This window comes from Hyperolius riggenbachi, chromosome 1 (assembly GCF_040937935.1).
Source record: "Hyperolius riggenbachi isolate aHypRig1 chromosome 1, aHypRig1.pri, whole genome shotgun sequence".
Taxonomy (NCBI): domain Eukaryota; kingdom Metazoa; phylum Chordata; class Amphibia; order Anura; family Hyperoliidae; genus Hyperolius; species Hyperolius riggenbachi.
In genome coordinates this window covers 256,459,348-256,479,728 of record NC_090646.1, presented here as the reverse complement: position 1 = coordinate 256,479,728, position 20,381 = coordinate 256,459,348, and the positions used below count along the sequence as shown (strand labels likewise).

The 20,381-nt window shown below is 43.9% G+C and overlaps 1 protein-coding gene across 3 annotated transcripts in view; it reads left to right on the top strand.

Moving 5' to 3' along the window:
- The window catches only part of LOC137547666 (broad substrate specificity ATP-binding cassette transporter ABCG2-like), a 228,864-nt gene that overhangs the window by 21,222 nt on the left and 187,261 nt on the right, over nucleotides 1–20,381 (top strand). Inside the window, exon 1 of one of the 3 annotated variants that reach the window (XM_068271111.1) lies at nucleotides 10,486–10,571. The exons of 1 other annotated variant lie outside the window; for it this stretch is intronic. The gene's annotated coding sequence lies outside the window, so the exon portion shown is untranslated. Of the gene's footprint in view, nucleotides 1–10,485; nucleotides 10,572–20,381 lie in introns of those variants that run through there. One more of the 3 variants, XM_068271109.1, reaches the window with a different exon arrangement.

Here is a 20,381-nt window from a genome sequence, read left to right as displayed (position 1 = left end):
ACAGTCTAACGTGGCTTAGCCCAGTATGACGTACAGCATGCAGCACTTTGTTTAAACGTGCTGTGTTACTATGTAGTGCAACGTGTGCACTGTGAACAGCACATTGATTTTACAGTGCTGTGAGTTAGGCTGCGTTACTGGCTGCTGTAACGTGGGACTTTAACGTCCCACTGTGAAACCAGCCTAAGTCTAACAAAAATAGTCCTTAAAGTGAATGGGAACCGCTTTTAAAAAAAAATGATAGATACTTACCCAAGGCGAGGGAAGGCTCTGGGTCCTATAGAACCTTCCCGCTCCTCTCCTGGTAACGTCGTGCCAGTGCTGGCTCGCCCGGTAGCAGTATTTGACTAAATTAGTCAAATACTGCTTTACCCGGCAGAAGGAGGCTTCAGAAGTCTTCAGGGAGCCCGAGTGCTCCTGAAGAACGGCGGCCCTGTACTGCACCTCCGCAAGCACGCTCTCTTGCACGCTCACGCCTGTGCAGTATGCAGTATGGAGGACACGGCTCCTGAAGACTTCCAAATACCCTTTCGCCGGGGGATTGAAACTGGGGGGTTAGGGATTGGGGGGGGGGGGGGGGGCGCAGCACAGGATAGAGCGCACCGAGAGAGGAGACTGAAGGCTCTATATGACTCAGAGCCTTCCCTCTCCTTAGGTAAGTATTTGCTTCATTTTTTTTTTAAATGCGGTTCCCATTCACTTTAATGAATGTATATTTTATTTCTTTGTGTATCTGTATATGTTTTTCCCCCCTAACTGTGGTTAGTATTCCTTGACATCATGTTACATCTGCTATTGTAATCACCTGTTCTGTATTTTGTACCAGTGTTCATATTTGATGTATATCATTGTATCATGATGTATCCCTTGTTTGTTTTCTTACATTGTATCGCGCCACGGCATATGTTGGCGCTTTATAAAGAAATAATAATAATAATGTTGACATGTATTTGGCCTGGAACCCACTTGCAGCGGTTTTGCAAGCATTTTGAAATACTAAAAATTTAAAAATGTAAACTTGTCTAAAGATCATTATATGTTCAATACAAAAATATATTCCATATAAATCTTTATACACATCCAGTGTCATAAAAAAACACATTAAAGACAATGCGGACAATCTCTGAGCTAGATATCAATAAGCACATAGTCGGATGTGTTCAGTCACTGCAAATGACTCGAATTTAATGCAGATAAACATACTTGTGATTTAATAACACTCTACTGTGCAGTATATTAAATGGACGTCTCTAATATTAATATGTATGTGTATATGTGTGTATGTATATATAATATGTGTATGTATGTATGTATATGTATATGTATATGTATGTATATATATATATATATATATATATATATATATATATATATATATATATATATATATGTATATATGTATATATGTATATATGTATATATGTATATATGTATATATGTATATATATGTATATATATATATATATATATAATATATATATACATGCACACATACACACATATATATATGTATGTGTATATATATATGTATATGTATGTATATAATTATATTGCAGGGTCACATAGTAAGTTCAGAGAGGTCTGTGCCATAAATTGTCAAAAAGCTGGCAAGCATAAAACACTGTTCATGCATTTGCCAGCTAGCAAATTGTTAATACAGTTGCATAAGCCAGTTATCTGCATAGCAAGCTCCAGCATCAGTATGCATCAAGCGGTAGCAGGGATTGTATATGAGGCTGGGAACAGAAATGCTAGTATTGCAGAAAACGCAGCGCTTATGCATATAATGTTAGTCAATGGGCCGCATAAAAAAAATGCATATAAAAAATGCATATGTGTTTTATAATATGCGTGTTTTTAAAACTTTTCAAAAACGCACATAATGAAAGTCAATAGTGACACAATGTTATGCGTGTTGTATACATTTTTCATGCGTTTTTTTTATATTTTTTTTTTTTTTTTTTTTTTTTTTTTTACAGTTTTCTGATGTATTTCTGCTTCCTGTTGATTTCCTAGTGATTTGGAAAACGCATTTGTGTTTTCTATATGCAAACAGCAAACTCATTAAAGTGCACGCAAAATGCAAGCGAACGCATGTGCGTGGAAAAAACGCAAAGGCACACAAAATGCACATGACAGAAAACGCGACCTTGCACGCACTGACAAGTGTGCACCCAGTCTGACAGTTTTGGCGTTTTCGGGGGGGGGGGGGTTTATCTCCCACCAAACGCTTGTGCAATGAATGTCTATTAGAATGTTCATATCAGCGCGGGTCGTGTGCTGTCCATTCAGTAAAGCGGTGCGTGGACCATTTCTGAAGTGATTCTGCCTCAATGGAAAGTATAGGAAAAACGCAAAATGCTCACAAAATCGCTTTGTGTAGCAATTGCATTTGTGTTTTTAAGAATAAATACATTGTATTTATTATTTACCGGGTCAAAGTGTTCACTTCCTGACCTGTACGAAGAAACGATAGTGCGCGGGATCGCGGTAGGTAAATATTGACCTCACTGCACTTCGGGGGGACAGCGCTGGATTGCCAGGCCACCGGAAGACGGGGGAAGCCTTGTTAGGATCCAGAGGCTTCCCCCTCCTGAGGTAAGTATACCCCAAAGGGTTTTTTTTTCATTACAGATCCTTTTTATTAGGCTCACAGTGAGAGTTGCGTTGCATTCCCTGAACATTATCCGCGCATTGCATAGATCGAATCATGCGGTCAATAGAAAGTATGCACAACCGTACTGTTAACGCTGGCGTTATGCGGTAAATGTCCTACATGCAGTGTGTTAATGAAACCACACTCAGACTGCACCGCTACAGCCGCACTGTAAATGTTGCATTACTTTTGCATAGCAGTGTGTTGTTCTGCATTACAATATGGCTATTATGACGCACTGCAATAGCCCACTGTGAACCTAGCCTAAGGTTTCTACACACTAGAGCAGTGTGGCTCCTATTTCACATTTCACTAATGTTTTAAAATTGCCTTCAGAACCTATAGGGCCTATTCACACGTGAGCATTTTGCCGGTGATTTTGGCAAAACGCTCAAGCGCTAGCACTGTTTAAAGCGCTAGTGCCATAATTCCCTATGGGCCCGTTCTCACTTGGGCGATGTGCGTTAATCGCCAGCGATTAACGCAAATCGCCAAATGCAAATTTGTATCCTGCACCATTTTCAGGCAATTACCCGGCAATTGCATTTAGTGCTATAGAAGCGCTAATCGCAAAATTCGGCAAGTGTGAATGGCGATTTTTATTTATTTATTTTTTGTTAAAAGCCAAAAATCGCCTGAGCAAACAGCTAGCGGCAAGTGTGAGTGGGCCCTTACTGTTTGTGATTTTCAATGGAAATTCCCTCGCCCCCCCCCCCCCCCCCCCCTCCAAAAAAAAAGAATTATTAAGTGCTTTTCTGTGCGATTTTTAATTTTCATGGTGTGATTTCATTTTTTTTTCAACAGTTCGTTTCATCACCAAGATAAAATCAAACAGAATTCGGCAGCATTAAGGCCCATTCACACTAAAAGCACTTTTCTGAGTGTTTTGCGATTGATTCGCTTTTTTAAAAATCGCTCCCATTCACTTACATTTAAATCGTGGTAAAAATCGCACCAAAAATCGGGTTTTTTTTTCCCGCAATTTCTAACACGATTTTAATGAAAGTGAATGGGAGCGATTTTTTTTTTTTTTTTTTTTTTTTTTTTTTTTTTTTTTTTTTTTTTTTAAATCGCTCCCATTCACTTTCATTAAAATCGTGTTAGAAATTGCGGGAAAAAAAAACCCGATTTTTGGTGCGATTTTTACCACGATTTAAATGTAAGTGAATGGGAGCGATTTTTAAAAAAGCGAATCAATCGCAAAACACTCAGAAAAGTGCTTTTAGTGTGAATGGGCCTTGAACACTTGTCTGTTTTTGTGCATATTTTTTGCAAAATAAAAATGAGAATTCATGTTAATTAACCACTTGAGGACCACAGTCTTTCTACCCCTTAAGGACCGGCCACTTTTTTTCCATTCAGACCACTGCAGCTTTCACGGTTTATTGCTCGCTCATACAACCTACCACCTAAATGAATTTTGGCTCCTTTTCTTGTCACTAATAAAGCTTTCTTTTGGTGCTATTTGATTGCTCCTGCGATTTTTACTTTTTATTATATTCATCAAAAAAGACATGAATTTTGGCAAAAAAATGATTTTTTTAACTTTCTGTGCTGACAATTTTCAAATAAAGTAAAATTTCTGTATACATGCAGCGCGAAAAATGAGGACAAACATGTTTTTGATAAGAAAAAAACCATTCAGTGTATATTTATTGGTTTGGGTAAAAGTTATAGCGTTTACAAACTATGGTGCAAAAAGTGAATTTTGCCATTTTCAAGCATCTGGGACTTTTCTGACCCCCTGTCATGTTTCATGAGGGGCTAGAATTCCAGGATAGTATAAATACCCCCCAAATGACCCCATTTTGGAAAGAAGACATCCCAAAGTATTCACTGAGAGGCATAGTGAGTTCATAGAAGATATTATTTTTTGTCACACGTAAGCGGAAAATGACACTTTGTGACAAAAAAAAAAGAAAAAAAAAAAGAATCCATTTCTTCTAACTTGCGACAAAAAAAAATGAAATCTGCCACGGACTCACCATGCCCCTCTCTGAATACCTTGAAGTGTCTACTTTCCAAAATGGGGTCATTTGTGGGGTGTTTACTGTCCTCGCATTTTGGGGGGTGCTAATTTGTAAGCACCCCTGTAAAGCCTAAAGGTGCTCATTGGACTTTAAGCCCCTTAGCGCAGTTAGGCTGCAAAAAAGTGCCACACATGTGGTATTGCCGTACTCAAGAGAAGTAGTAGAATGTGTTTTGGGGTGTATTTTTACACATACCCATGCTGGGTGGGAGAAATATCTCTGTAAATGACAATTTTTTCATTTTTTTTACACACAATTGTCCATTTACAGAGTTATTTCTCCCACCCAGCATGGGTATGTGTAAAAATACACCCCAAAACACATTGTACTACTTCTCCCGAGTACGGCGATACCACATGTGTGGCACTTTTTTGCACCCTAACTGCGCTAAAGGGCCCAAAGTCCAATGAGTACCTTTAGGATTTCACAAGTCATTTTGCGGAATTTGATTTCCAGACTACTCCTCACGGTTTAGGGCCCCTAAAATGCCAGGGCAGTATAGGAACCCCACAAATGACCCAATTCTAGAAAGAAGACACCCAAAGGTATTCCGTTAGGAGTATGGTGAGTTCATAGAAGATTTTATTTTTTGTCAAAAGTTTGTGAAAAAAACAATAAAAATCAATTTTCCGCTAACTTTTGACAAAAAATAAAATCTTCTATGAACTCACCATACTCCTAACGGAATACCTTGAGGTGTCTTCTTTCTAAAATGGGGTCATTTGTGGGGTTCCTATACTGAACTGGCATTTTAGGGGCCCTAAACCGTGAGGAGTAGTCTGGAAATCAAATTCCGCAAAATGACCTGTGAAATCCTAAAGGTACTCATTGGACTTTGGGCCCTTTAGCGCAGTTAGGGTGCAAAAAAGTGCCACACATGTGGTATCGCCGTACTCGGGAGAAGTAGTACAATGTGTTTTGGGGTGTATTTTTACACATACCCATGCTGGGTGGGAGAAATAACTCTGTAAATGGACAATTGTGTGTAAAAAAAAAAAAATCAAAAGATTGTCATTTACAGAGGTATTTCTCCCACCCAGCATGGGTATGTGTAAAAATACACCCCAAAACACATTATACTACTTTTCCTGAGTACGGCGGTACCACATGTGTGACACTTTTTTGCAGCCTAGGTGCGCTAAGGGGCCCAACGTCCTAGTCACGGGTCATTTTGAGGCATTTGTTTTCTAGACTACTCCTCGCGGTTTAGGGCCCCTAAAATGCCAGGGCAGTATAGGAACCCCACAAGTGACCCCATTTTAGAAAGAAGACACCCCAAGGTATTCCGTTAGGTGTATGGCGAGTTCATAGAAGATTTTATTTTTTGTCACAAGTTAGTGAAAAATGACACTTTGTGAAAAAAACCCAATAAAAATCAATTTCCGCTAACTTTTGACAAAAAATAAAATCTTCTATGAACTCGTCATACACCTAACAGAATACCTTGGGGTGTCTTTTTTTCTAAAATGGGGTCACTTGTGGGGTTCCTATACCGCCCTGGCATTTTACGGGCCCAAAACCGTGAGTAGTCTGGAAACCAAATGTCTCAAAATGACTGTTCAGGGGTATAAGCATCTGCAAATTTTGATGACAGGTGGTCTATGAGGGGGCGAATTTTGTGGAACCGGTCATAAGCAGGGTGGCCTTTTAGATGACAGGTTGTATTGGGCCTGATCTGATGGATAGGAGTGCTAGGGGGGTGACAGGAGGTGATTGATGGGTGTCTCAGGGGGTGGTTAGAGGGGAAAATAGATGCAATCAATGCACTGGGGAGGTGATCGGAAGGGGGTCTGAGGGGGATCTGAGGGTTTGGCCGAGTGATCAGGAGCCCACACGGGGCAAATTAGGGCCTGATCTGATGGGTAGGTGTGCTAGGGGGTGACAGGAGGTGATTGATGGGTGTCTCAAGGTGTGATTAGAGGGGGGAATAGATGCAAGCAATGCACTGGCGAGGTGATCAGGGCTGGGGTCTGAGGGCATTCTGAGGGTGTGGGCGGGTGATTGAGTGCCCTAGGGGCAGATAGGGGTCTAATCTGATAGGTAGCAGTGACAGGGGGTGATTGATGGGTAATTAGTGGGTGTTTAGGGTAGAGAACAGATGTGAACACTGCACTTGGGAGGTGATCGGACGTCGGATCTGCGGGCGATCTATTGGTGTGGGTGGGTGATCAGTTTGCCCGCAAGGGGCAGGTTAGGGGCTGATTGATGGGTGGCAGTGACAGGGGTGATTGATGGGTGGCAGTGACAGGGGGTGATTGATGGGTGATTGACAGGTGATTGACAGGTGATCAGTGGGTTATTACAGGGAAGGACAGATGTAAATAATGCCCTGGCGAATTGATAAGGGGGGGTCTGAGGGCAATCTGAGCGTGTAGGCGGGTGATTGGGTGCCCGCAAGGGGCAGATTAGGGTCTGATCTGATGGGTAACAGTGACAGGTGGTGATAGGGGGTGATTGATGGGTGATTGATGGGTAATTAGTGGGTGTTTAGAGAAGAGAATAGATGGAAACACTGCGCTTGGGTGGTGATCTGATGTCGGATCTGCGGGCGATCTATTGGTGTGGGTGGGTGATCAGTTTGCCCGCAAGGGGCAGGTTAGGGGCTGATTGTTGGGTGGCAGTGACAGGGGGTGATTGATGGGTGATAGGTGATTGGCAGGTGATTGACAGGTGATCAGTGGGTTATTACAGGGAAGGACAGATGTAATTAATGCACTGGTGAATTGATAAGGGGGGGGGGTCTGAGGGCAATCTGAGCGTGTGGGCGGGTGATTGGGTGCCCGCAAGGGGCAGCTTAGGGTCTGATCTGATAGGTAACAGTGACAGGTGGTGATAGGGGGTGATTGATGGGTGATTGATGGGTAATTAGTGGGTGTTTAGAGAAGATAACAGATGTAAACAATACATTTGGGAGGTAATCTGACGGCGGGTTTGCGGGCGATCTAATGGTGTGGGTGGGTGATCAGATTGCCCGCAAGGGGCAGGTTAGGGGCTGATTGATGGGTGGCAGTGACAGGGGGTGATTGATGGGTGATAGGTGATTGGCAGGTGATTGACAGGTGATCAGTGGGTTATTACAGGGAAGAACAGATGTAATTAATGCACTGGTGAATTGATAAGGGGGGGTCAGAGGGCAATCTGAGCGTGTGGGCGGGTGATTGGGTGCCCGCAAGGGGCAGATTAGGGTCTGATCTGATAGGTAAAAGTGACAGGTGGTGATAGGGGGTGATTGATGGGTAATTAGTGGGTGTTTAGAGGAGAGAATAGATGTAAACAATGGATTTGGGAGGTGATCTGATGTCGGATCTGCGGGCGATCTATTGGTGTGGGGGGGTGATCAGATTGCCCGCAAGGGGCAGGTTAGGGGCTGATTGATGGGTGGCAGTGACAGGGGGTGATTGACGGGTGATTGACGGGTGATTGACGGGTGATTGACAGGTTATCAGGGAAGATAGATGCATACAGTACACAGGGGGGGGGGGGGGGGTCTGGGGGGGGTCTGGGGAGAATCTGAGGGGTGGGGGGTTGATCAGGAGGGGGCAGGGGGCAGGGGGGGGGATAAAAAAAAAATAGCGTTGACAGATAGTGACAGGGAGTGATTGATGGGTTATTAGGGGGGTGATTGGGTGCAAACAGGGGTCTGGGGGGTGGGCAGGGGGGGGGGGTCTGAGGGGTGCTGTGGGCGATCAGTGGGCGGGGGGGGCAGATCAGTGTGTTTGGGTGCAGACTAGGGTGGCTGCAGCCTGCCCTGGTGGTCCCTCGGACACTGGGACCACCAGGGCAGGAGGCAGCCTGTATAATACACTTTGTATACATTACAAAGTGTATTATACACTTTGTAGCGGCGATCGCGGGGTTAACATCCCGCCGGCGCTTCCGTATGGCCGGCGGGATGTTACGGCGGGTGGGCGGAGCCAGTTGCCGGGGGAAGCGCGCGTCATCAATGACGCGATCGCTCCCCCGGCATGCCTAAAGGACGCGCCGCCTGAAGGCGTATTGCGGTCCTTTAGGCGTCCACTTTGCCGCCGCCCATGGGCTGTGGGCGGTCGGCAAGTGGTTAATGGGCTGGTTCACACCTGAATGCATTTTTCCCAGGCAGAAAAAAAAAAAACAGTGCATCACTGTGTGCATTTCCTCCATCAATTACATTAACTTGTGTGAACATTTTTTTTTTTTTTTTTTGTATTTTCCAATATTCAAACACATATGGTATGTGGAAATCTCATAGCATGCGCTGCATTTCAAGGATGATTGAATCATACAGGCTAATGGCAGTGCTTTTTTTACTCCAGTGTTGTCCTTGCGGTTGGTCAAGCACATGCATTCCAAAAATCAGATCAGAAAACATGCAGTGGAAAAGGGTCATTTTCTACATACAGTGCTTTTGATTGATGGTGAGAAAGCACACGTTTTTCTGCGTATGCATTTGTGCGGGTTTTTAAGCCTTTTTTTATATATATTCTTGAAGTATATTTTTTGTACCCATCAATATTCATAAGACAGGAATAGGAAACACATAATCGGGTATAATTTTGCATAAAAATGCATATAAAAAAAATCAAAAACCAGTACATGTGTTCTCATTGAAATAAATTAAGTGTTATTCATTTGCAGCATGCAGAAAAGTAGTGCATGTTGTCAGTTTTTGAAATAGAGAAACATTACAATACAGACATTACAAATGGTTTTACATAATGTGGTATGCCTTACTAATTAATATGTTAGGTGCCCCACAATAAGCTAGCAGCACCCACTAGCAGCCTTTTTGAAGCGCTAGTGATTTGAAAAAGCTCTTGCTAATGCAATGCTATGGGGGATTTTTATAAAATCATTTCCTTCTAGTGGGATCACACCCATAGCATTACATTAGCAAAAGTTTTTCAAAGCCCTCAGAAAAGCTCTCCTAGTGGGTTTCAGGCCTAAGCAGTGGCGTAGCTAAGGAGCAGTGGGCCCCGATGCAAGTTTTACAATGGGGCCCCCCCCAAGCACTCTATACGTAACAATTGATACGGCGCACCAAAACCTGCCAAGGGCAACTACAGTTTTCAGAGGTGCAAAAAAAGGATGGGAAACAGTTTGTTAAGGATTACCACTATTCAAAGTATCTATAGAAGTAATTATTATGTGCATAGGACCAATAGAGAGCTAATACTGTAGTTGACGGAGGGCCCTTCGGGGGCCCCTCTGACCCAAGGGCCCCGATGCGGTCGCTACCCTCTGCAACCCCTATTGCTACGCCCCTGGGCCTAAGCGATAATTTCCTGACGAGTAATTGCTGATCATCACTTGTGTGACACAGAAATATACTGTAGAACCCATAGTTAAAATTTAAGAGCGTACGGGTCACTGAAAGAGTACAGCTGAAGTAAATTATTGCTTAATGGTCCGGTTGTTTGTCACAGAGTACTTGTCAGCCCTCATATCCCTCCTATGGTTACTAATAAAGGTAAAGTTAGATCTGTGGAAGACTAAATATTAATCTCAGTTTGCTGATTGGGGCTAACACTGCCAATAATCTAGGATGTGTAGGGTGGCCCTCAATGTGTCAACTAGCAGTTTGCCTGGCAGATCGTCCCAGCTAAGTGCAGGCCAAGGCATTCTTCTTATACTCACCCCCTCTTCATGACTCTTTGTCATGTGCCATTTACAATACGGCTGAATTACCTGCCAGTTAACCTTTAGGCCTCTTTTGCACGGAGAGTTTATAGGCAGTGAAATGCCTCTCAAACACTCACAACTGCTCACTGCTGTCTGGCAACTGCTTGCTTACTACACAGTTCAACAGTCCATGGAAAAGAGGCCTTAGTCCTGGCAGCCGTGGTTGAAGTTGGACAGCAGAGGAATCTGGTTGGAGCAGCGGGTCAGTGCACCTTGGCTTGGAATAGGTAAGGAAATGTTTGTCCAGCTTAATGGGGGTCACTTAAAATCTGGAGTGGGTGCTGAAGTGATGCTGCATAATTAACTGCAGTCCCCATGTGGGAAAATGTCTATATGCTCTACAAGATCCTCTCTTTATCCTTGTCATGTTCACTTGGTGGGGGGGGGGGGGAGGGGGTGCTGCATAATAGGGGCAATGCTGCCTCACTGACTAACTGGAGTGGATGATGCTGCCTAAGGAGGGGTTACTTATTAGTTGGAGGGGGTTGCTACCTGATAGGGAGTCAATGACTATTTGGAGGAAGGGTTGCTGCTGGGGAGGGAGGGGTTATGTTCAGTCATTGAATTCTTGGAGGGGGAATGCTGCCTAATAAGTATCACTAGATACTTAGGGGAAGGGAGGTTGCTGCCTAATGAGGGTCAATAACGACATGTTGGTAGTTGATTTTGCTGAGGGTTGCCTTAAAAAAAAAATGTCAAAGCCATCAAGGGAGCCTTCACCAAAAAATGTTTGAGAACCACTGCACTAGTGCATTATACAGCAGTCTATTCTGTCTACACACTGGTGCATGCATTCTGTGCACAATGCAGAGCTGTTCCACTCATTGAGTTTGAATGGCGGCAGTTCTGCAACGCAAAGCACTGCAGGGTTCATTCGTTTTTGTAAAATGCAAGTCTTCCTGACAGCATGCCTGGGCCCTGAAAGGAATTTAGCAGTGGCACCTTCCTTACTCTACTCGCTGCATGCTTAAAACTCCTCTCTCTGTCAATAGTGTCATCAGGCTTTAACCACTTCACCGCTTCAGTCGTTTTTTAACCTTATGCATCCGAGCAATTTTCACCTCCCATTCATTCGCCAATAACGTTATCACTAATTATCACAATGAATTGATCTATATCTTCTTTTTTCCGCCACCAATTACCGTAGGCTTTCTTTGGGTGGTACATTTTGCTAAGAATTATTTTTTTCTAAATGCATTTTATTAGGAATATTAAGAAAAAAATGGAAAAAAAATCATTATTTCTTAGTTTCAGGCCATTATAGTTTTAAAATAATACATGCTGCTATAATTAAAACCTACGTATTTTATTTACCCATTTGTCCCGGTTATTACACCATTTAAATTATGTCCCTATAACAATGTATGGCGCCAATATTTGATTTGGAAATAAAGGTTTAGTTTTGCGTCCATCACTATTTACAATCTTATAATTTTAAAAAATATTAGTTGTATACCCTCTTTACATAGGGGCGTGCAGCAGCAGCCTTTTGGATGTGAAAGTCACATCCAAAAAGGTAAAATGTTTAAACAATCATTTTTAACTCACCGATGCTCCGGTCCTCACCTGCAGTTCACTTCTGGAATTTCCGACTTTAAAGTCGGAAAACCACTGCACGTCCGCATCCTCACTCCCGCCGACGTCACCAGGAGTGTATTGCGCAGTCCTCGTATGGTCTGCGCCTGTGCAGTACGCTTATGGTGACGTCAGCAGGAGCGAGGACATGGCCGCACAGGCGCAGTGGTTTTAAGACTCTTTTTTTGAAAATTTTATTTTTCTTTGTTTTTAGTAAAGAAGACATACAAACTCCAGACACCTCTTCCCTGTACGCAGACAGGGAGGCATCTGAACAGACATACACTACACAACACAGAAAAAGACCATCGCTGCCCTCAACCACCCACCCCTGCACTCCATCCGAAGGCATCCGACCCCCCCCCCCCCCCCCACCGAAGTCACACCTCGGTTTAATAATCTTAAGGCAAGACAAAGGCTCAAGTGCCTAGTTCAGTTAGATTCTGCTTTATCTATCCAGGGCTTCCAAACTTTTGTACATTTTTGAGGGCATCCTCTAGCGGTGTATGCTGCCTTATATAGAGGCAGAGAGTTGTTTATTAATGATTTCCACTGTTGTATGGTCGGGGGTCTGTTGCTTTCCAATTTAGGACGATAGCTTTCCGGTAGTAGAAGAGTGTGAGTCCGAGCAACGTTCTTTGGTTTCTCCTTGGAGCAAGTGAAGAGGTCAGGCCAAGAAGGCACCAGGTGGGGTCTGGTTGCACTGCAACTTGAGAGATTTGTGATATAAAGTCACATACAAGGATCCATGTAGGCGCAAGCCTAGGACAGTTCCAAAAGATGTAGGCGAAGTCAGCTTGAGGAGAGCTGCATCGCCAGCAGGTATTATTGTAGGAACTATCAAGCTTGGCCAGTCTAGCAGGTGTCAGGTAAGCTCTGTGCAGTATTTTAAATTGGATGAGCCTGTCTCTGGTGGCTATTAAGTGCTGAAACGGTACAATCCATGCGTCCTCCCAATCTTCATCATCAGTAGACGGAGCAATATCCATCCATGGAGCCTTAAAGACCGAGACATGGGGTTCAGTGATAAGGATAACGTTTTTATATATTAAAGATAGTGCTTTAGTGAGATTGTTGTTAGAGAGAGTATCTTCGACTTCAGATGAACGGATACGTGGAGGAGATGAGCCAAACTGGGCCTGAAATGCGTGTCGCATCTGGAGAAACCGGAAAAAGTGAGAGTTGGGAAGGTTATAAGCATCTTTCAGGTAATCAAAGGTTGCGAGTAGACCGGAGGAGGTAATGTGAGAGATAAGGCTGACACCTTTGGAAATCCAGATGATGGGATCGGGTATATAGTGTAGAAGTCTTTGAGGATAGGGTTGTTCCAAAGTGGAGTTTTAAGTGAGAACGTTTTGGTCTTAGGAGAGTCCCATGTGTGCACCAGATTCCACGCCTTGATTACTGTTTTCATGGATGTAGATATGGGGTAAGGGGCTTGGAGACCTCAATAAAGGAGCTGCGATAAGGCTTCATAGGAGCCAAGTTGAGCGGCTTCCAGGACTGTCGCTGCGTTAGTTTCATCTGGGCAAAGCCACCAGTTTGCAGTTACAAGGATGCTAGCGATATAATATTTCTGTAAGTGAGGGAAGGCTAGCCCCCCCCTCCGTCCACGGCCTCTGGAGTTTTTGGAGACTTATTCTGGGGGCTTTTTTGTTCCATATAAAACTGAGAAAAAGTGAATTGAGTTGGGCAAAAAAAATTTTGGGGACCCAGATAGGGCAGTTCCTAAAAACGTAAAGTAGGCGAGGTAGTATTTTCATTTTTATTAAGTTTATTCTTCCAATTAAGGATAAAGGAAGGATTTGCCATTCATTTAGACATTCCTTAGTGTGGGATATTAAGGGCAAGAGGTTATAATCATAGAAGTCAGCTACATTGTTGGTGATCTGTATACCGAGGTATTTGGTGTTAGATACCACCTCAAGGGTAGATGATGAGGTGGATATTGGTGTAAGTGGAAGAAGTTTAGACTTCCTCCAATTGACTCCGAGGCCAGTAAAAGGCAGGAATTTTTCAAAGATGTCTAGGACACCGACAATGGAGCTATCTGTGTCCTCGAGATAGATGACGAGATCGTCAGCGTACAAGGATACCCTCTACTCCAGCCCCCCGACCCGAAAGCCCGAAATAGCAGGACTTTGTCGAAGGGATGCAGCTATTGACTCCATTGCTAGGGCGAAGAGGGCCGGAGAAAGAGGGCACCCCTGCCGAGTGCCACGGTATAGCATGATTGGTTCTGAAAGGATATTGCCTATTTTAATATTAGTAGAGGGAGATTTATATATAGCTTGGATCCACGAGATCAGTTTTTGCCTGAAGCTAAATCTAGCGAGGGTAGCCCATAGGTAGCTCCACTCTACGGAATCAAAGGCCTTCTGAATCTCAACAAAGGCCAGGGCCTTAGGGGTTGGAGAATCTGCATTGAGTTGTATGTGGGTGAAGAGCCTTCTGAGGTTTATGTCGGTTGTCTTTTTAGGGATGAACCCTGTCTGGTCTGAGCTAATGAGTTCTGTGATAATTTGGTTTAACCTTGTGGTAATAACTTTTGTTAATATCTTGAGGTCATTATTAAGGAGGGAGATTGGTCTGTAGGATTGACATTCAAGGGGATCTTTGTCTGGTTTAGGGATAAGTATTAGATGGGCCTGATAAAACGAGGTGGGGGGGGGGGAGCCCTCCATAAGGGAAGAATTATATATAGTTTTTTTGGGGGGCAATAAGTCGGGAGTATCTTTTATAAAATTCAATCGGGATGCCGTCAGGGCCGGGGGATTTATTGCAAGGGAAGGAGGTAATGGTGTCTATTATTTCATCTTCTTGGATGTCAGCTTCAAGAGTCTGGGCTTGTTCAGTGGACAACATCGGTAGTTCTATTTGATCTAGATGGCTATTCATAGTAGCGTGAGTACTCACAAAGTGGGATTTGTAGAGATCAGTGTAATAATTTTGGAAGCACTCTACTATGTCGGGGACAGAGGTGGTGCCGCCTGAAGGAAGATTAATTTCTGGAATAACTGATCGAGCAGCCTGGTCTCTGGAAACATTGGCTAAGAGCTTGGCATTTTTATCCCCTTTTTCGAATAATTCTTGACGCCACTCTGTGAGAGAAGATTTAGTGATATCAGTCATGTGCAAATTTAGGTTCCGTTTGGCTTGCATTAGTTGCAAGAAGTCAGAGTCATAACCAGAATCGGCAAAGGTTTGTGAAGCTACAGACTCAGCAGTCTGCAGGTTCTCTAATTCTTGGTTGAACTCTTTCCTGTGGGCACTGATTTGAGAGATATATTCTCCTCGCAGAGTGGCTTTGAATGCATCCCATACAATTGTATCACATGCCGAACCCTCATTAATTTCCCAATATGACTGGAGGATAGGTGTTATATGTTTGCTTATGCTTTCATCAGAAATCCATTTTGGATCCAACCTCCAAATACTTCTGTTAGCTGTATAATTAAGGGAGAGATTAATTTCAAGGGGGGCGTGGTCCGAAAGCCCACTTGGTAGATAGTTGGCCAAAATAACGTTACATAACAAATCCGCGTTCCCAAATGCTAAATCAATCCGGGAAGAGGATTTATGTGTTGTAGAAAAATGTGAATACAGGGTTTTGGAGGAGTTTTTTTTCCACCTCCATATTTTAGGTAGGGAGAGGGCAGAGGCCCAGTTATTAGGTCTAAATTCGCAGATCTATTAGGGTTAGAGGTATCGCGTACCGGGTCCAAGATTGCATTATAGTCTTCTATGAGGAGTAATTTTGCAGGGAGAAATTTTGAGACTTTATTGCTAACCTCTGTAAGTAGTGGAGGTTGGAGATTAGGGGGTGCATATACTGTAAACCAATAAGACAGTATATCTCGTTGTGTATTTGTATCCGTAGGATAATATACCTGCCGTCTTTATCAACTTCTAAGGAGAGAACTTTGCACGCCAAAGCCTTGCTGATCAGGATGGAGACGCCCCTCGAGAAGGTAGAGAAGGTTGAATGATAATCCTTCTGAGTCCATGGGCGACGGAGCGTGCGCAGCCGCTCGCCGCTCATATGGGTCTCAAGTAAGATAAGGATCGGCGGCTTATATTTCTGGATGTATTGGAACATTAGAGAACGTTCCATGAGATTACTTTCAGGGGGGTCTCCATCCTGGCTCAGTGGCACATATACATAATATTACAATGGAGCGCAGTTCGGCGGGAAGCCGTGGCGAGGAGGGAGTGGCAACACAGGCCGCAGGAGGGGAGGGAGGGAAAAAGAGGTTGATGGTCATTATAGACAATACACACATTAACCCCATACGCAACAAGCATATGTATAACATAACCCCTGCTGCAATACTAAAGGAAAAAGAAAGTACGCAGCCTTGTATCCCAACAAATATGAACATTAGCACCTGGATTTTGTATTAAGACCCTGGATGCACAAGTATGTAGGTAGCAGTGTCTTTAGACATTCCTGAGATCCGTGGCAAACTTTAGTTAAAGGTAAACGACAACATAGTACTGGGTATGAGTATATATGGTTTCTCCCATCGTCCTCCAGGATGGCTGCTGCTGAGACATTGTTGTCTCCTGTCTCACTGGAAACACCTGAAATAAATTGTAAAGCCAATTAGGTCTGAGTCCATAAAGGACTCCTCCTCCCTCTCTCATTCAGTTTTTTGTTGTTTCCCATTCACACTGGACGCCTGATTAGTGAGCTCCTTTGTTATTTTGTCTGGCATGGGGGTTGCCTGGGGCACCCATGTTATAGATAGGCTCTATTGCCTTGTGGTGGTTGGGGGCTGGTAACGGAAGTTTCGGCCCTGGTGGGAGACGGTAGGGGAATGTGTTTTACCTTGTCTCCTTCACTCTCGATGGTATGAGAAGCCACCATGGCCGCCTTGCATGGGCGTGATTGTGCGCAGCCGGATCGGAGTTGCCGAGTGCTAATCTCGCGGGAGTACGCCGTAGGTATGGCGTCACTTCCGCTTCCGGTTTCTGGGAAAGTACCTCTGGAGTCTGGCGCAAGTCCGCGGGTATGTGGGTGAGCAGGAGATTGTTTTTACATATAGTACAGGCAACATTGCATTGATAGAATGTTCTCTGTCTTGTGTTTTCTCCCCACAGAAAGCCACAGCAAAGCTCAAAATAAGATGTAGAGTGTGCAATGCTAGGCTTCAGGAAGGGGCAACTAAAAATATATGCAAAGACTGTCATTCAAGATCAAAACAGTCCCCTACTCCAGGGGGAGAGAGCTCCCAGGCTACTTTAGCATTATTAGATCTAATGCAGACTGTGAAGACTGAAATCTCCAATACCTTTACTGCTTTTAGGTCAGCACTGTCGGTAACCCAGGATCAGTCCTCAGCTTCTATTTCAGGGGGGGTAGATCGTCTGGGAGACCCAAATGCAGATCAATCTACTGCTGATCGTTCAGATCAGCAAACGGGAATTCCTCAGCAAGGCCCTGTATCCAATGTTCAGGTCTCTTCTGAAGGTTCAGGAGAGGAAGGGGAGGCCATAGAGTCAGATATCTCTGAAACTTCTAAAGCAGTCAAAACGACTCGCTATTTATTTTCTGCAGAAGACACAGAGGAAATACTAAAGGCAGTATATGATTCCGAACAGATTAAATCTGGTGTACCGGTTACTTCTGTTCGTGATGACATATATAAGGGTTTGGTACAACAAGCAATCAAGGTTTTTCCCATACATGACTCCATTAAGGAACTTATTAAATCTCAGTGGAAAGATCCGGAAAAACGTTTGTTTATTCCAAGATCTTTTAAAAGGAGGTTCCCCTTCAACATTGAAGAAGAATCTCCTTGGGCGAAATGCCCTAAGTTAGACGCGGCTTTGGCGCAATATTCGAAAAACTCGGATTTATCTTTCGAGGATACAGGGTCCCTTAAAGATCCTATGGACAGAAAGGCTGAAGCCTTGCTCAGGAGAGCATGGGATGCAGTCTCCTTTTCCTTTAAGCCAGCTATAGCTTCAATTTGCTTGGCTAGGAATCTGGTGAGATGGGTTGAAGGATTGCAGAATCATCTAGTGGCGGGTACGCCCCATGAGAAGATTCTGGAATCTTTACCAGTTATTACTAAGTCGGTAGCTTTTCTTGCGGATGCAGCATCAGAAAATTTGAGGGCATCAGCAAAAGCAGCGGCTCTTGTCAATTCCTCCAGAAGGGCTGTTTGGTTAAACGCCTGGGAGGGTGATTGTGCTTCAAAAAACAATCTATGTTCCATGGAGTTCCAAGGAGAATTGCTATTTGGGAAAGATCTTGACGCAGTATTAGAAAGATCTTCTGACAAAGGGAAAAAGTTTCCGGACAAAAGGAAGAAAATTACCAAAAAGCCCTTCATGAATAAAAGAAACCCGATAAGGGGAGAATCCTCTACTAGGGGTGCTTTTCTGTCGAAAAGGTGGTCTTATAATGCGGGCAGAGGTAGAGGGTCCTTTCTGTTCAACAAAACCCAGGGCCCTGCCGCAAAACCAGCAAAATGACTATCAGGGTCCTGTAGGGGGGAGGTTAGAACATTTTCTTCCTGCATGGAAAGAGGTAACCAAAAGTCCTTATGTTTTGAGTTTAATCCAGTATGGTTACCGAATCGAGTTCAGTGCAGTTCCTCCTCCCAGCAGATTAGTGACAGGGGTCCCGAGGGATCCTCAGTGGGCACAGGCCTTAAGAGACTCAGTAATTTCATTACTGGAAAAAAATGTGATCAGGAGAGTCCCGCTGCAGGAACATTTTCAGGGATTTTATTCAAAAGTTTTTCTAGTTCACAAACCATCGGGGAAATTCCGAATGATCTTGAACTTGAAATCCCTGAACCCTTACATTGTGGAGAAAAAGTTCCGTATGGAAAGCATTACCTCTGTAAAAAACTCGATGTTTCCGGGAGCGTTCCTTGCAACTTTGGATTTGGAAGATGCATATCTTCACGTACCGATTCACCCAGCTTGTCAGAAGTTTCTGAGGTTTGCGATTCAGATCGGGGAATCAATATGTCATTACCAGTATAGGGCCCTTCCGTTCGGGATAACGTCCGCGCCGAGAATCTTCACAAAAGTAGGAAGCAGAGGTAATCGCTTTCCTTCATCTCCACAATGTAAGGGTTCTACCGTATCTGGACGACTTCCTGTTTCTGGCAGAATCCGAGGAAGTTTTAAGGAAGCAGCTAAATTTTTCAATAGAGTGGTTGGAAAAACTGGGGTGGATGGTAAGCAAAGAAAAATCCCAGCCGAATCCATCCCAAAAGATGCAGAGGGTTTACCTTCCAGTAGACAAGGTGGAAAAATTAATACAAAAGGTGCAATTTTTCAGGAAGGAAAAAAAGAGTATCACTAAGAGGAATCATGTCCCTACTGGGACAGATGTCCTCAACGTTTCCAGCAGTGGAGTGGGCCCAAGCTCATTCAAGAGTTACCCAAACATGGTTTCTCTCGATTTGGGACAGAAATCAGAGGTCCTTGGACAACTATGTACAGTGCCCGGATCAAGTTCTTCAGTCCCTTCAGTGGTGGACTTATCAAAATCACTTGTCGCTGGGGAGACGATGGCTTCAGTTATCCCCAGCGACAGTCTACACAGACGCCAGTTTATCAGGATGGGGGGCGCATTGTTCAGAGTTCCAGGTCAGCGGCTTTTGGGATCAGGAGATGATAGAAAGCTCATCAAATTTTCGGGAATTGATGGCTGTAAAACTGGGGCTCCTAGGACTTCAAGTGCACCTAGTGGGGAAAGAAGTTCTAGTATACTCGGACAATATTGTCACGGTATCCTACTTGAAGAAGCAAGGGGGAACCAGAGTTCAAAGTCTGCGAGATCTCGCGTTGACTATAATGACTTGGGCAGAACGGAATCTGATTTCTCTGAATGCGGTACACATTCAGGGAATCAAAAACAGATGGGCAGATTCACTCAGCAGGGGGATGACAGTGGAAGCAGAGTGGCAACTCAATCAGCAGATATTTCTGCAGATCATACAGAAATGGGGATGCCCAATAATAGATCTATTTGCGACGCCGCAAAACGCAAAGGTAAAAGACTTCTGTTCCCTACACCCAACAGTGCCGGAGAATCGTCTGGATGCGTTGGTAGTGGATTGGCCAACAGGTCTTCTCTATGCTCTTCCCCCCTTCAAACTGATTCCCAGAGTTCTCAGCAAGATTCAGATATCAGATTGCACGGTGATTTTCATAGGTCCAAATTGGCCCAGGAGAGTTTGGTTCCCAAATCTCCAACATTTGATAGTCAAAGGTCCTTGGTACTTGGGCAGCGGGGCAGATCTGTTGAGACAGGGAAGCCGGTATCATCCAAATCCGCAAATGTTGAACCTCACAGCGTGGATGCTGAGGAAAGCATCCTAGAGCAACAGGGGTTTTCAAAAAAGGTTATTTCCACTTAAGTGAAGTGTAGAAAACCTTCTACAAGGAAAAAGTATGCAAAAATTTGGAAAGCTTATTTGTTTTGGAAAGAAAAA